This window comes from Bos grunniens, chromosome 10 (genome assembly GCF_055505025.1).
Source record: "Bos grunniens cultivar Pamir isolate PY7600 chromosome 10, Bosgru_T2T1.0, whole genome shotgun sequence".
Taxonomy (NCBI): Eukaryota; Metazoa; Chordata; class Mammalia; order Artiodactyla; family Bovidae; genus Bos; species Bos grunniens.
This window is the reverse complement of record NC_141174.1, coordinates 86333802-86347233: the sequence shown is the minus strand read 5'-3', so window position 1 is coordinate 86347233 and position 13432 is coordinate 86333802. Positions and strand designations below refer to the sequence as shown.

The window sequence follows — 13432 nt, the reverse complement described above, 5'->3', positions numbered from 1 at the left end:
AGGGACACCATGCAGGGTGTGGCCACGGGGAGGCCTGGTTCACTGACAGAGTGCCCAATGGCATTTCATTGAGGTTTGTCTGATTTTCTAAAGCACCAAGATTTCTATAAAAGACTCAGCTGTCTCCCCTTCAGACTGCTTTTTTTTTTTTTAATCAACTATAAGAAACACATGTACGCACACGGAGCTCTGGGAGCATTGCCACCCTAACCTGTAAACATTATAAAAATCTCTAAGAAGGTGAAGTTGTATGTTATGAAGGAGAGATTAAACACCATCATTTTTAGCTGCCATTTATGAGATGTCTTAAATATGTTATTTCATCTGATCCAATCTTCATACCCATTTAGAGACAAAGAAACTGAGACTCAGAGGTGTTAGGTCACCTGCCCACAGTGGTGGAGCTAGGTCTCTCCAACCCCAAGACCCTTCCATCATATCAAACAGAATCATTAGAGAATGGTGTAATGTTTCTAGTCTGCAGGAACAAGACCCTGAAAGGTGAAACTGACCAGGGCCCCCCAGTCAGGATCCTGATCCCTGCCTTGGAAGAGAACAGATGCAAAAGCAAGCATAGGGCCTGGCACATAGTAGGTATCCAGTAAACACAGGACCTAGCACACGATAGGTTTTCAGTAAACACAAGCACCACCTCTCCACTCCAAACCTATTTCTTCCACAGCTCGCCATCGTGGGTTCCAGGCAGCAGTCATGATGCTGAGCTGTTGACATAATTGCAGATGTAACTGATTCACTCTCTGATTAGACGTGAAGTTAGATGGCCAGCTCAGAAGGGCTGTGCCCACTCCACCTTGCTCTTTTCCTCGCTTGCATTTCACCCAACCATCTTGTGCTTTTTCAGAAGTCTGTTCCTGAAGAGCAGAGAAAAGTAACAGATTGGTGCACTGACTATGTGTGGCCAAGTGATTTATTTGTGATGTGACTAAACAAGATGCGCACCTGCCTGTGGAAACTCGATCACACTGAGTCATCAGGGATTTGGATGGCTGTTTAGGCAAGAAAAAGACAGGAGACGGAGGAGAGAAGGAGAACAGAAGAGAGAGGAGGGGAGGGGAGGAGAAGAGGCTGGGGCCAGTTCCTAAAAGTTATGGTTTCAACAGCATCAGTGAAGCACCTCCAACTGGGCCAGGTGTCCGCAGTTAGCTTGACTGATGCCTAAAATTTCGCAATTAGACTTTCATTCCTCTGGTTGAATCAAACACAGTATGTCCCCCACTAAAGTGTTAACGAAACAGAATCAGGGCGTAAAACTACATCAGCTGTTTCTCAAGGAGAACGCTCTTTTACAAAAGCAGGAATCTGCGTTTTTTTTCCCCCTAGGCAGGGATGGGCATTAACCCAATGTTTGAAGGAGTCACCAGTGAGGGAACAAAAGGGCACATAGAAGAAATTTGGGGGTTCTAGTTGTTTTACAACGTTGTGTTATCTTCAGGTGTACGCAAGGTGATTGAGATACACACACACATATTATTTTCCCTATAGGTTATTACAAAACATTGAGTATAGTTCTCTGCACTATGTAATAGGTCCTTGTTGGTTAACTATTTTATATATAAAAGTGTGTATATATTAATCCCAAACTCCTAATTTATCCCTCCCCCTGCTTTCCCCTTTGGTAAGCATAAATTCGTTTTTTGTTTGTGAATCTATTTCTGTTTTGTAAATGAGTTCACTTGTATCCTTTTTTTAGATTCCACATATAAGTGATATCATGATATTTCATGGCTTTTCTTAATCATTGCAGTTGCCTGCACTGAGCTTTCGCTACCTAGGGCTGTGGGCACCAACCCAAGCACGTGTTATTCCGTTCTGTCTTCCCAGCAGATGCCCCTCTCTGCAGGTGAGGACACGGTGGCCCAGCCTTGACTTGTCCGTCTTAGCGCCCTGAAGGGAAGCTCCGGGTACTGCAGTTTCCCACGGGACTCCCAGCACTGCCCGCAGTGTCCGGCTCCAGGAGGCACTCGGTGCGTCCTCTGTCCACAGAGTGAAGTGTGGTGGAGGTGGAGGCGGCATGGACTCTCTAACACCGGCACCCCTGCCGTTCGCCATTTGCTGTAGCTTTCTCCCAGGTAAGCCACTCCCTCCGCCCCACTTCTGGCCAGAGTAGCATGAGAAACTCGTGAACCGTGCCTTGGGGAGGCTAATGTCCTCCGTCTTTGCTCCAGGTCCCTGGGTAGCCCCCATAACTGGACAGCCAGACCCTTCCACTTTGCCCTGCTGGTTGTCTCTTTTCAGATATTTGCTGTCCCCAGTTCAGCTGTCATGCCTTTGAGGGCAGGCACAGCATCTCTGCAGAGGCTCTTTCGGTGATGGACATGTACTTTAGAGTTGTAAGAGGACCTTTCTTGACAGCGACATTTTTTTTTTTTAATTGAAGGATAATTGCTTTACAGAATTTTGTTGTTTTCTGTCAAACCTCAACATGAATCAGCCATAGATATACATATATCCCCTCCCTCTGGAGCCTCCCTCCCATCTCCCTCCCCATCCCACCCCTCCAGGTTGATACAGAGCCCCTGTTTGAGTTTCCTGAGCCATACAGCAAATTCCCGTTGGTTATCCATTTTACATATGATAATATAAGTTTCCTTGTTACTCATTCCATACATCTCACCCTCTCCTCCCCTCTCCCCATGTCCATAGGTCTATTCTCTATGTCTGTTTCTCCATTGCTGCCTTGTAAGTAAATTCTTCAGTACCATTTTTATAGATTCTGTATATATGCGTTATAATATGATATTTATCTTTCTCTTTCTGACTTACTTTACTCTGTATAATAGTTTCTAGGTTCATCCACCTCATTAGAACTGACTCAAAGGTGTTCCTTTTTATGGCTGAGTAATATTCCATTGTGTATATGTACCACAGCTTCTTTATCCATTCATCTGTCCATGGGCATCTAGGTTGCTTCCTTGTTCCAGCCATTGTAAATAGTGCTGCAATGAACAACGGGATACATGTATTTTTTTTCAATTTTGGTTTCCTCAGGGTATATGCCTAGGAGTGGGATTGCTCAGTCGTATGGTGTTTTATTCCTAGTTTTTTAAGGAATCTCCATACCGTCTTCCAAAGTGGCTGTATCAATTTACATTCCTACCAAGAGTGCAAGAGCATGTCCTTTTCTCCACACCTTCTCCAGCATTTATTGTTTGTAGACTTTTTGATGATGGCCATTTTGACTGATGTGAGGTGATATCTCATTGTAGTTTTGATTTGCATTTCTCTAATAATGAGCGGTGTTGAGCATCTTTTCATGTGTTTGTTAGCCATCTGTATGTCTTCTTTGGAGAAATGTCTGTTTGGGTCTTTTTCCCACTTTTTAATTGGGTTGTTTGTTTTTCTGGTATTGAGTTGTATGAGCTGCTTGTATATTTTGGAAATTAATCCTTTTGTCAGTTGTTTCATTTGCTATTATTTTCTCCCATTCTGAGGGTTGTATTCTCACCTTGCTTATAGTTTCCTTTGCTCGACAGCAACATTTTGCCTTTGTGTTTTCTATTAACCTGACTGTGGTAGGCTTTCTGGTCAGTGTCCCTCCCTTTATTCCTAGCATTTGGTTCAGCTGCAAAGGAGGGGGATGATGAAGTTGTAAGTGAAGGGGGAGTCCATCAGAGTGGTAAATTTTTAAAGATTGAGAATATTGTGTGTGGGCAAGGATGGGGGAATGGATATGCATATGCTGTGGGTAAAGCCTCTTCAGAAGGCAAATCACCAGTAAACAACAGTGGCTTAAAATAGAAATTTTATTTTTCTTTCATACAAAAGTCTAAGCTGGCAAGATGCCCTGAGAAGAAGGGTAGCTTGGCTCCTTGAGATTATCTAGAGGTCCAGATTCTTTCTATACATAATTCCATCATCCCCAAAGGTACCATCTTCATCACCTGGTGCAAGCTGGTTCCCACCACCACCATATCTGCTCTCCAAGCAGCATTCTCTACAGGGAAAGAGGAAATAGGCCAATGGCTACTTTTAAAAGCATGACTCAGAAATCTCACACAATACGTCCCACTGGCCAGAAGTTAGTTACCTGTCTCCCTTGTCTGTAGCAAGGGAGCGTGGGAAATACCTTCTCAAGCTGTGCCTAGATAGCACCTGGGAGATTCATTGCTAAAACAAATAACAGAGCAAAGATTTGTTGGGCAGCTTTAGACACGTAGAGGAATTATCAAAATTAAAAGTGAACATGTCACTTGATCCAGCAATTCTAGTTCAGAAAATCTATTACAAGGATGTGTTCACACAAGTATGTAAAGATTATATAAAAGGGTAGTACTGATGGCTTTCAAACAAGTTTGCAAACTCTTTGACGCTCCTCCCTTCAAATGGCTGGACTCAGTGACTGACTTCTAATGAACAGAATGAGGCAGAGATGACAATGTGTGACTTACGAGGCTAGGTCTTAAAATGCATGCTGCTGCTGTTCTCTCTCGAATAACTCACTCTGGGGGAAACCTGCCCCCATGTTGTGAGGACCCTCAATCAACCTCATGGAGAGGGCCACTTAGGGAGCTAGGAATTAGGGCTCTCCACCATCAGCCAGCCAGCAACCCCCTCCAGTATTCTTGTCTGAAGAATCCCATGGGCAGAGGAGCCTGGCAGGCTGCAGTCCATAGTGTCATAGAGAGTCAGACACAACATGCTAAGCACCTTAGCATGGCATGGCACCATCAGACATCGCCCACTTGCCAGCCCTGGAGGCAGTGAACCCTCCAGCACAGTCAAACCTCAGTGATTGTAGCCCCAGCCAACATTCTGACTGCAACCCAATGAAAACCACGAAGCCAGAAGCCATCCAGCCACGCAGCTCCCAAATTCCTGTCTGGCAAAAACTGTGAGCCATGTTAAATATTTATTTTTAAGTCACAAAATTTTTTTTTTAGTTGCAAAATTTTGGGGTGATGTGTTAGGCAGCAATAATATCGCTTCCTTGTTTGTAGTAGCAAAAACCAGAAATACCAGAAATAATGATGAGATGTTAGGGAGGGTGCTGTCGCCTGTGGGGGTGGGTTTGGGCTCCCCACATGCATCCCTTCTGGTACACTTGTGCATATGCATTGTGTACCCAAAGTGCCTTTCTGGACACACAGTACGTACACAGCTGTGTATATTTATTGTTACACACAGTGCCTTTGTGGACACATATACACAGTTTTTATGTAGGTGCTGTCCCCTTGGGCTGATTCAATCAGCTGCTAGGTCACACGGCTCCTATTGTTAAATCAGTCCCCATAAACAGGTAACCCTCACTGATTTGATCAACATGCTTGTGTCATGTGACACCTACATATTACACCAGCCCCTAAAACATGTGACTCCCATTGATTAAATCAGCTCCATTAAATATCCTGACCCCCACTAAATCAATCATCCTTCTTAAATCTCCTGGCATCCATTTTACCAATCAAACCCCTTAGGTTTCCTGACCTCCATTAAATCCGTCTGCCTTCTTAACTCTCCAGACACCCATTAAGTCATTCTGCTTTCTTAATTCTCCTGTACCCCATTAAGTCAATGGGTCTTCTTCTTTTTCTTAAGATTTCCTAAATAACAAAACATTTGAGATTTGAGACTAATGGGAAATTTTAAGTAATGGGAATTGGACTCTCATCAGGGTCTTCTGGGAAATCAGAAGCACCATCCCCTTCTGCAGCTCAATGTTTCTCCAGTTTAATAATCCATTCTTTCTCTGGACGCCATTGGTCTGCTGGTTCCAGACATAGCAGCGAGGGGTGGTGTGAGAAAGCTGCAGCATGCAGAGCTCACAGAATAATCCTGCAATTGGTGATAACTGGGTTTTGGAAGGTCTGGTGACAGAGGAAACACTTGAATGGTATTTCCTCCTGGTCGCTTCCCACTTTGTAGTTTTTGTCCTCTTAGACGCCACAGAGATGCTCATCAAGTTCGTGTTCAATCTGCCACCCATGCTTGTGATCTGAACGGTCATGGAGGAATTTGCAGCGGTCTGCGAAGCTGCAAAAACCAATCTCCTCGTAGTCCTTAACAAATGTCGAGCTGGTAATCCCAGCACATGGAGATGCTGGGGAGCTCGGATGGGGCCCTTCCTCACCATTCAGGAGGAAGCAGTGCCCATAGATGTATCCTTGGGCTTCATGTATTTCTGGCAATTATTAACTATTAGATCTTATTAGATCTAATGATTATTAGATTAAACCACCCAAAAGATCATCTTCCTTGCCCCTCAGCTCCTCCTGGATCTTCTGGCTGTGCTCAAAGATGGTTTGTGCATCATGCTCCTTCTCTGTGTCTAGCATGGACAGCAGTGGCCCCCATATCCTCTGGCCCTATGGGTTTTGCTGGGCGAGTGGACTTGTAGACCACGCCCAGACACTTGGGCTTGTTCTCCTCCTCCTCGCTACTCTGGTCACCGTATGCCACCTCTGTCTACCACTGCCACGGGCCTTCTGTATCATGGGACTGTGGGGAGCTTGCTTCTTTTCCAGGCGAACCACAGTGTTCTCTTCATCACTGCAGCTGTTGTCTCTGGACTCTTGGTTGCAGATGGGGCACTTCCTGCAGCCACTTTTTGCCCAGGCTTTTTTGAAAAGAAAGATCTTTTTCACAACTTGTCTGTCCTCTTTCCTGGGGAAAGTTGCTCTGACATTTTAAGAGTCCTGAGCTCAGAAACGGCTGTGGTCTGCCAGGTGGCGTGGGCCTGTTCATCACTGCATTGTTGAGTGCTCGACTGTGAATTCATGCAAAATCTGTGGCCACAGGTGTTCTTAGTCTCCTGACAAACCTTAAAAAAAAAAAAAAAAGCCCCCTTAAATCATGTGACTGCCTTTGATTCAATCAATCCCCTTAAATCAGCCTGGGAAGGGGGCTGTCCTTCTTCAGGGGTGCTTGGGTAGAGTATGCTGCTGCTGCTGCTGCGTCGCTTCAGTCATGTCTGACTCTGTGTGACCCCATAGACGGCAGCCAACCAGGCTTCCCGTCCCTGGGATTCTCCACGAAAGAACACTGGAGTGGGTTGCCATTTCCTTCTCCAATGCATGAAAGTGAAAAGTGAAAGTGAAGTCGCTCAGTCGTGTCCGACTCTAGCGACCCCATGGACTGCAGCCTACCAGGGTCCTCCATCCACGGGATTTTCCAGGCAAGAGTACTGGAGTGGGGTGCCATTGCCTTCTCCGGGGTAGAGTATAGTTGATGAATAATATCACATGAGTTTCAGGTGTTTGCAAAGTGATTCAGTAATACTTATACATGTATCTATTCTTTTTCAAATTTTTTCCCATTTAGGTTTTTACAGAATGCTGAGCAGAGTTCCCTGTGCTATAGGGTAGGTCCTTGGAGGTTATCTATTGTTTTAGTGCTTGTTTTGGTTATCTATTTTTAATATTGTGGTATGTGTATGTCAATCCCAGTCTCCCAATTTATCTTTCCCCTTTGGTTAACCTTTGGTAACCATAGGTTTGCTTTCTAAGTCTCTGAGTCTGTTTTATAAATTAGATTCACTTGTATAATTTTGATAGCTTACAGTGAATGGGGTCAGATTCCTGATGTCCAAAGAAGAAAATTTAGCTTGAGGATCAGAGACCAGGCTTGACCACTCAGGGCTCTGGTATGGCAGAAGTTTTATTACAGTGAAAAAGGACAGAGAAGGCTTCTGACAGACATCGGAAGGCGGCACAGAGTGCACCCCTCGATCTTCTTAGCAAGGCCTCATATACTTTTACCAGACCCACTCCCACAATATGCATCTTAAATTAACAAGATTAGGATCAACAATAGAAAGATCTTACCAGACCCTATTTGGAACAACAGACTGGTTCCAAACAGGGAAAGGAGTACGTCATGGCTGTATATCGTCACCCTGCTTATTTAACTTATACGCAGAGTACATCATGAGAAATGCTGGGCTGGAGGAAGCACAAACTGGAATCAAGATTGCCGGGAGAAATATCAATAACCTCAGATATGCAGATGACACCACCCTTATGGCAGAAAGTGAAGAGGAACTCAAAAGCCTCTTGATGAAGGTGAAAGAAGAGAGTGAAAAAGTTGGCTTAAAGCTCAACATTCAGAAAATGAAGATCATGGCATCTGGTCCCATCACTTCATGGGAAATAGATGGGGAAACAGTGGAAACAGTGTCAGACTTTATTTTTCTGGGCTCCAAAATCACTGCAGATGGTGACTGCAGCCATGAAATTAAAAGACGCTTACCCCTTGGAAGGAAAGTTATAACCAACCTAGATAGCATATTAAAAAGCAGAGATATTACTTTGCCAACAAAGGTCCGTCTAGTCAAGGCTATGGGTTTTCCAGTGGTCATGTATGGATGTGAGAGTTGGACTGTGAAGAAAGGTGAGCGCCAAAGAATTGATGCTTTTGAACTGTGATGTTGGAGAAGACTCTTGAGAGTCCCTTGGACTGCAAGGAGATCCAACCAGTCCATTCTAAAGGAGATCAGTCCTGGGTGTTCATTGGAAGAACTGATGCTGAGGCTGAAACTCCAATACCTTGGCCAACTCATGCAAAGAGTTGACTCATTGGAAAAGACTCTGATGCTGGGAGGGATTGGGGGCAGGAGGAGAAGGGGACGACAGAGGATGAGATGGCTGGATGGCATCACTGACGTGATGCACATGAGTTTGGGTGAACTCCGGGAGTTGGTGATGGACAGGGAGGCCTGGCATGCTGCGATTCATGGGGTCACAAAGAGTTGGACTGAGCTACTGAACTGAACTGAGAAGGTTCTCAAGAAGGAGAAACATGTCCTCAAGCAGGATACATTGTTTTTATATAATCCTTAGTACAGAGTTTAAGCTGAGATGTTTTGTTGTGTAAACATAAGCTCTGGACTTAAAGAAAAAAACATTTTATGTGACTAAGACTAAGGAATGTTAAAAAAAAAAAGTTTATCCTTTTTCTCCTCCTTGAAAGCCCTTTTTTTCCTCTTTTTTCCTTTTTCCAGACCTTTTTCCTCTTTCCTCCTTTTTCCAGACCTCTTTTGCCTCCTAGGGGACCCCGGACTTCTTATCAATCTACCTAACAATTTACTCTCTCAATTTTTTGATTCCCCGTATAGAACTCCAGGAGTTGGTGATGGACAGGGAGGCCTGGCATGCTGCAATTCATGGGGTCGCAAAGAGTCGGACATGACTGAGCATCTGAACTGAACTGAACTGATTTCCCATATAAGTGATATTATACGATATATGTCTTTCTCTAACTTACTTCACTTAGTATGCTAATTTCCAGGCTCATCTTTGTAATGGCTGAATAGTCCATTTTATATTGCACCACATCTTCTTTATCCATTCATCTGTTAATGGACATTTAGGTTGTTTCCATGTCTTGGATATTGTGAACAGTGCTGCAATGAACTTTGGGGTGCCTGTATCCTTTGAATCATGGTTTTTTCTGGATATATGCCCAGGAGTGGGATTGTTACATCCAATGGTAGCTCTACTTTTAGTTTATTAAGGAACCTCCGTACTGTTTTCCATAGTGGCTGTACCAATTTACATTCTACCAACAGTGTAGGAAGGTTCTCTTTTCTCCACGCCCTCGCTGGCATTTACTGTTTGTAGACTATTTGACGATGGCCATTCTGACAGGTGTGAGGTGATATCCCTTTGTAGTTTTGATTTCCATTTCTCTAATAATTAGTGATGTTGAACATCTTTTCATGTGCTTTTTGGCCATCTGTATATTTCTTTGGACATATGTCTATTTAGATCTTCTCCCCATTTTTGATTAGGTTGTTTGTTTTTTTTTTGATATTGAACTGCATGAGCTGTTAGTAAATTTTGGAGATTAATTCCTTGTTGGTCAAATCATTTGCAAGTATTTTCTCCCATTCTGTGGGTTGTCTTTTTGTTTTGTTCTAGATTTCCTTTGATGTGCAAAAGCTTTTCAGTTTAATTAGGTCCCAATTGTTTTTTTGTTGTTATTTCCATTACTCTAGGAGAGTAAAAAGCTTCTTGATGAAAGTGAAAGAGGAGAGTGAAAGAGTTGGCTTAAAGCTCAACATTCAGAAAACGAAGATCATGGCATCTGGTCCCATCACTTCATGGCAAATAGATGGGGAAACAGTGGAAACAATGCCTGACTATTTTTTTGGGCTCCAAAATCACTGCAGATGGTGACTGCAGCCATGAAATTAAAAGACGCTTACCCCTTGGAAGGATGACCAACCTAGATAGCATATTCAAAAGCAGAGATATTACTTTGCCAACAAAGGTCCATCTAGTCAAGGCTATGGTTTTTCCAGTAGTCATGTATGGATGTGAAAGTTGGACTGTGAAGAAGGCTGAGCTCCGAAGAATTGATGCTTTTGAACTGTGGTGTTGGAGAAGACCCTTGAGAGTCCCTTGGACTGCAAGGAGATCCAACCAGTCCATTCTGAAGGAGATCAGCCCTGGGATTTCTTTGGAAGGAATGATGCTAAAGCTGAAGCTCCAGTACTTTGGCCACCTCATGAGAAGTGTTGACTCATTGGAAAAGACTCTGATGCTGGGAGGGATTGGGGGCAGGAGGAGAAGGGGACGACAGAGGATGAGATGGCTGGATGGCATTACCGACTCGATGGAGATGAGCTTGAGTGAATTCCAGGAGTTGGTGATGGACAGGGAGGCTTGGCGTGCTGCCATTCATGGGGTTGCAAAGATTTGGACACGACTGAGCGTCTAAACTGAACTGAACTGAGGACAGTAAAAATGTTGCTGCTATTTATGTCAGAGTGCTCTGTCTGTGTTTTCCTCTAAGAGTTTTATAGTGTCATATCTTACATTTAGGTCTTTAATCCATTTTGAGTTTTTTTTTGTGAGTGGAGGGGCTTCCCTGGTGGCTCAGATGGTAAAGCATCTGCCTGAAGTGCAGGAGACCTGGGTTTGATCCCTGGGTCGGGAAGATCCCCTGGAGAAGGAAATGGCAACCCACTCCAATACTCTTGCCTGGAAAATTCCATGGACAGAGGAGCCTTGTAAGCTACAGTCCATGGGGTCGCAAAGAGGTGGACATGACTGAGCAACTTCACTTCACTTTTTGTGAGTGGTGTAAGATAACAGTCCAATTTCATTGCCCTGTATGTGTTTATCCAGTTTTTCTCAATACCATTTATTGAAGAAACTGTCTTATCTACATTGGAGGCCTTTGGCTCCCTTGTCAAATACTAGCTGACCATGTAAGCTGGGGTTAGTTTTGAGCTCTGTTCTTAGTATATGTGTCTGTTTTTATGCCAGTACTGTACTATTTTTATTACTGTAGCTTTGTAGTATAGTTGGAAATCAGGAAGTGTGTGAGTGAGTGACAGTTGCTCAGTCGTGTCTGACTCTTTGCGACCCCATGGGCTATACGGTCCATGGAATTCTCCAGGCCAGAATACTGGAGTGGGTAGCTGTTCCCTTCTCCAGGGAATCTTCCCAATCCAGGGATCGAGCCCAGGTCTCCCACATTGCAGGCAGATTCTTTACCAGCTGAGGGAAGCCTGGAAGTGTGTGATACTGCTGGCTTTGTTCTTTTTTCTCAGGATTACTTTGGCTATTTGGGGTCATTTGTGGTTCACTATAAATGTTAGGATTTTTTTCTATTTCTGTGGAGAATACTATTGATATTTTGATGGAGACTGCATTGAATCTGTAGCCATTTTAGTAATATTAATTCTTCTGATCCATGAGTACAGATATTTTTCTATTTGTTGTGTCTTTTATTTCTTTTCAGTAGTCTTACAGTTCTTGTTGTGCAGATCTTTCACTTCTTTGGTTAAATTTTTTCCTAAGTATTTTATTGTTTTGATGCTATTGTGAAAGGGATATTTTTATTTCCTTTCATATATTTTATCCTTAGTGAATAGACATAAAACTGACTTCTGCTTATTGATGTTGTATGGTGCAACTTTACTGACATCATTGATTAGTTTTTAACAGTTGTTTTGCTAGAGTCTTTGGGATTATCTATATACAAGATCATATCACCTGCCTTTCTGTACAAGTAATACTTACTGAAAGGGTAAGTTTTACTTAATCTTCCCAATTTAGATGCCTGTCATTTCTTTGTCTTAATTACTCTAGCAGGGCTTCCAATACTATATTGAGTAAGAATGGTGAAAATGGACATCTTTGTCTTATTCCTGATCTTAGAAGGAAAACTTTTAATCTTTCTCCATTGAGTATAATGCTAGCTATGCATTTGCTATATATGACCTTTATTATGTTTAGTTATATTCCCTCAGTACCCAATCTGCTAAGGGTTTTTATCATGAAAGGATGTTGTATTTTGTCAAATGGTTTTTCTGCGTCTGTTGAGATGATCATGTGATAAAATATTTTGTTTCATTACTATGTGTTGCATTTATCGATTTGCGTATGTTGAACCATCCTTGCATACAGGCATAAATCTCACTTGGTTGTGGTGTATAATCCTTAAGTGTTTTTTAATTCAGTTTGCTGACACTATGTTGAAACTTTCTGTTCCTGTATTCATCAAGGATATTGATCTATAGTTTTCATTTCTTGTGGGGTCCTTATCTGGCTTTGGTTTCAAGGTAATCTTGGCCTCATAGAATGACTGTGGAAGTATTCCCTTCTCAAAATTTTGTAAGAGTTTGAGAAGGACTGATGATGAGAAATCAGAAAAATCTCTCTCTTGCACATGCTGAGGAAAGGCCATATTAGGACATAGTAACAAGGCAGCCATCTGCAGGATAGGAAGAGAGTATTCACTAGAAACCAAAATGGCTTAACTTTGATCTTGGACTTCCAGCTTCCATCAGTTCCGTTTAGTCTCTCAGTCGTGTCCGACTCTTTGCGACCCCATGAATTGCAGCACACCAGGCCTCCCTGTCCATCACCAACTCCCGGAGTTCACCCAAACTCATGTGGATCGAGTCGGTGATGCCATCCAGCTATCTCATCCTCTGTCGCCCCCTTCTGCTCCTGCCCTCAATGTCTCCCAGGATCAGGGTCTTTTCCAATGAGTCAACTCTTCACATAAGGTGGCCAAAGTATTGGAGTTTCAGCCTCAGCATCAGTTCTTCCAATGAACACCCAGGACTGATCTCCTTTAGGATGGACTGGTTGGATCTCCTTGCAGTCCAAGGGACTCTCAAGAGTCTTCTCCAACACCACAGTTCAAAAACATCAATTCTTCGGTGCTCAGCTTTCTTCACAGGCCAACTCTCACATCCATACATGACCACTGGAAAAACCATAGCCTTGACTAGACGGACATTTGTTGGCAAAGTAACATCTCTGCTTTTTAATATGCTATCTAGGTTGGTCATAACTTTCCTTCCAAGGGGTAAGCGTCTTTTAATTTCATGGGTGGAGTCACCATCTGCAGTGATTTTGGAGCCCAGAAAAATAAAGTCTGACACTGTTTCCACTGTTTCCCCATCTATTTCCCATGAAGTGATGGGACTGGATGCCATGATCTTCATTTTCTGAAT

General features: G+C 43.2%; 1 long non-coding RNA gene and 1 pseudogene across 5 annotated transcripts in view; one reads left to right on the top strand and one right to left on the bottom strand.

Annotated features, from left to right (window-relative positions):
* The window catches only part of LOC147365263 (uncharacterized), a 45050-nt gene that overhangs the window by 6481 nt on the left and 25137 nt on the right, over nt 1-13432 (top strand). Inside the window, exons 1-3 of one of the 4 annotated variants that reach the window (XR_015135327.1) lie at nt 98-1464; nt 1846-2090; nt 9953-10176. This is a non-coding gene — a long non-coding RNA (uncharacterized LOC147365263). Of the gene's footprint in view, nt 1-97; nt 1465-1842; nt 2091-9952; nt 10177-13432 lie in introns of those variants that run through there. The other 3 variants (XR_015135328.1, XR_015135325.1, XR_015135326.1) reach the window with 3 other exon arrangements.
* On the bottom strand, nt 4987-7156 carry LOC147365264 (E3 ubiquitin-protein ligase RNF113A-like; annotated as a pseudogene). Its single transcript, XR_015133572.1, has one exon. The product of XR_015133572.1 is annotated as an E3 ubiquitin-protein ligase RNF113A-like (transcript).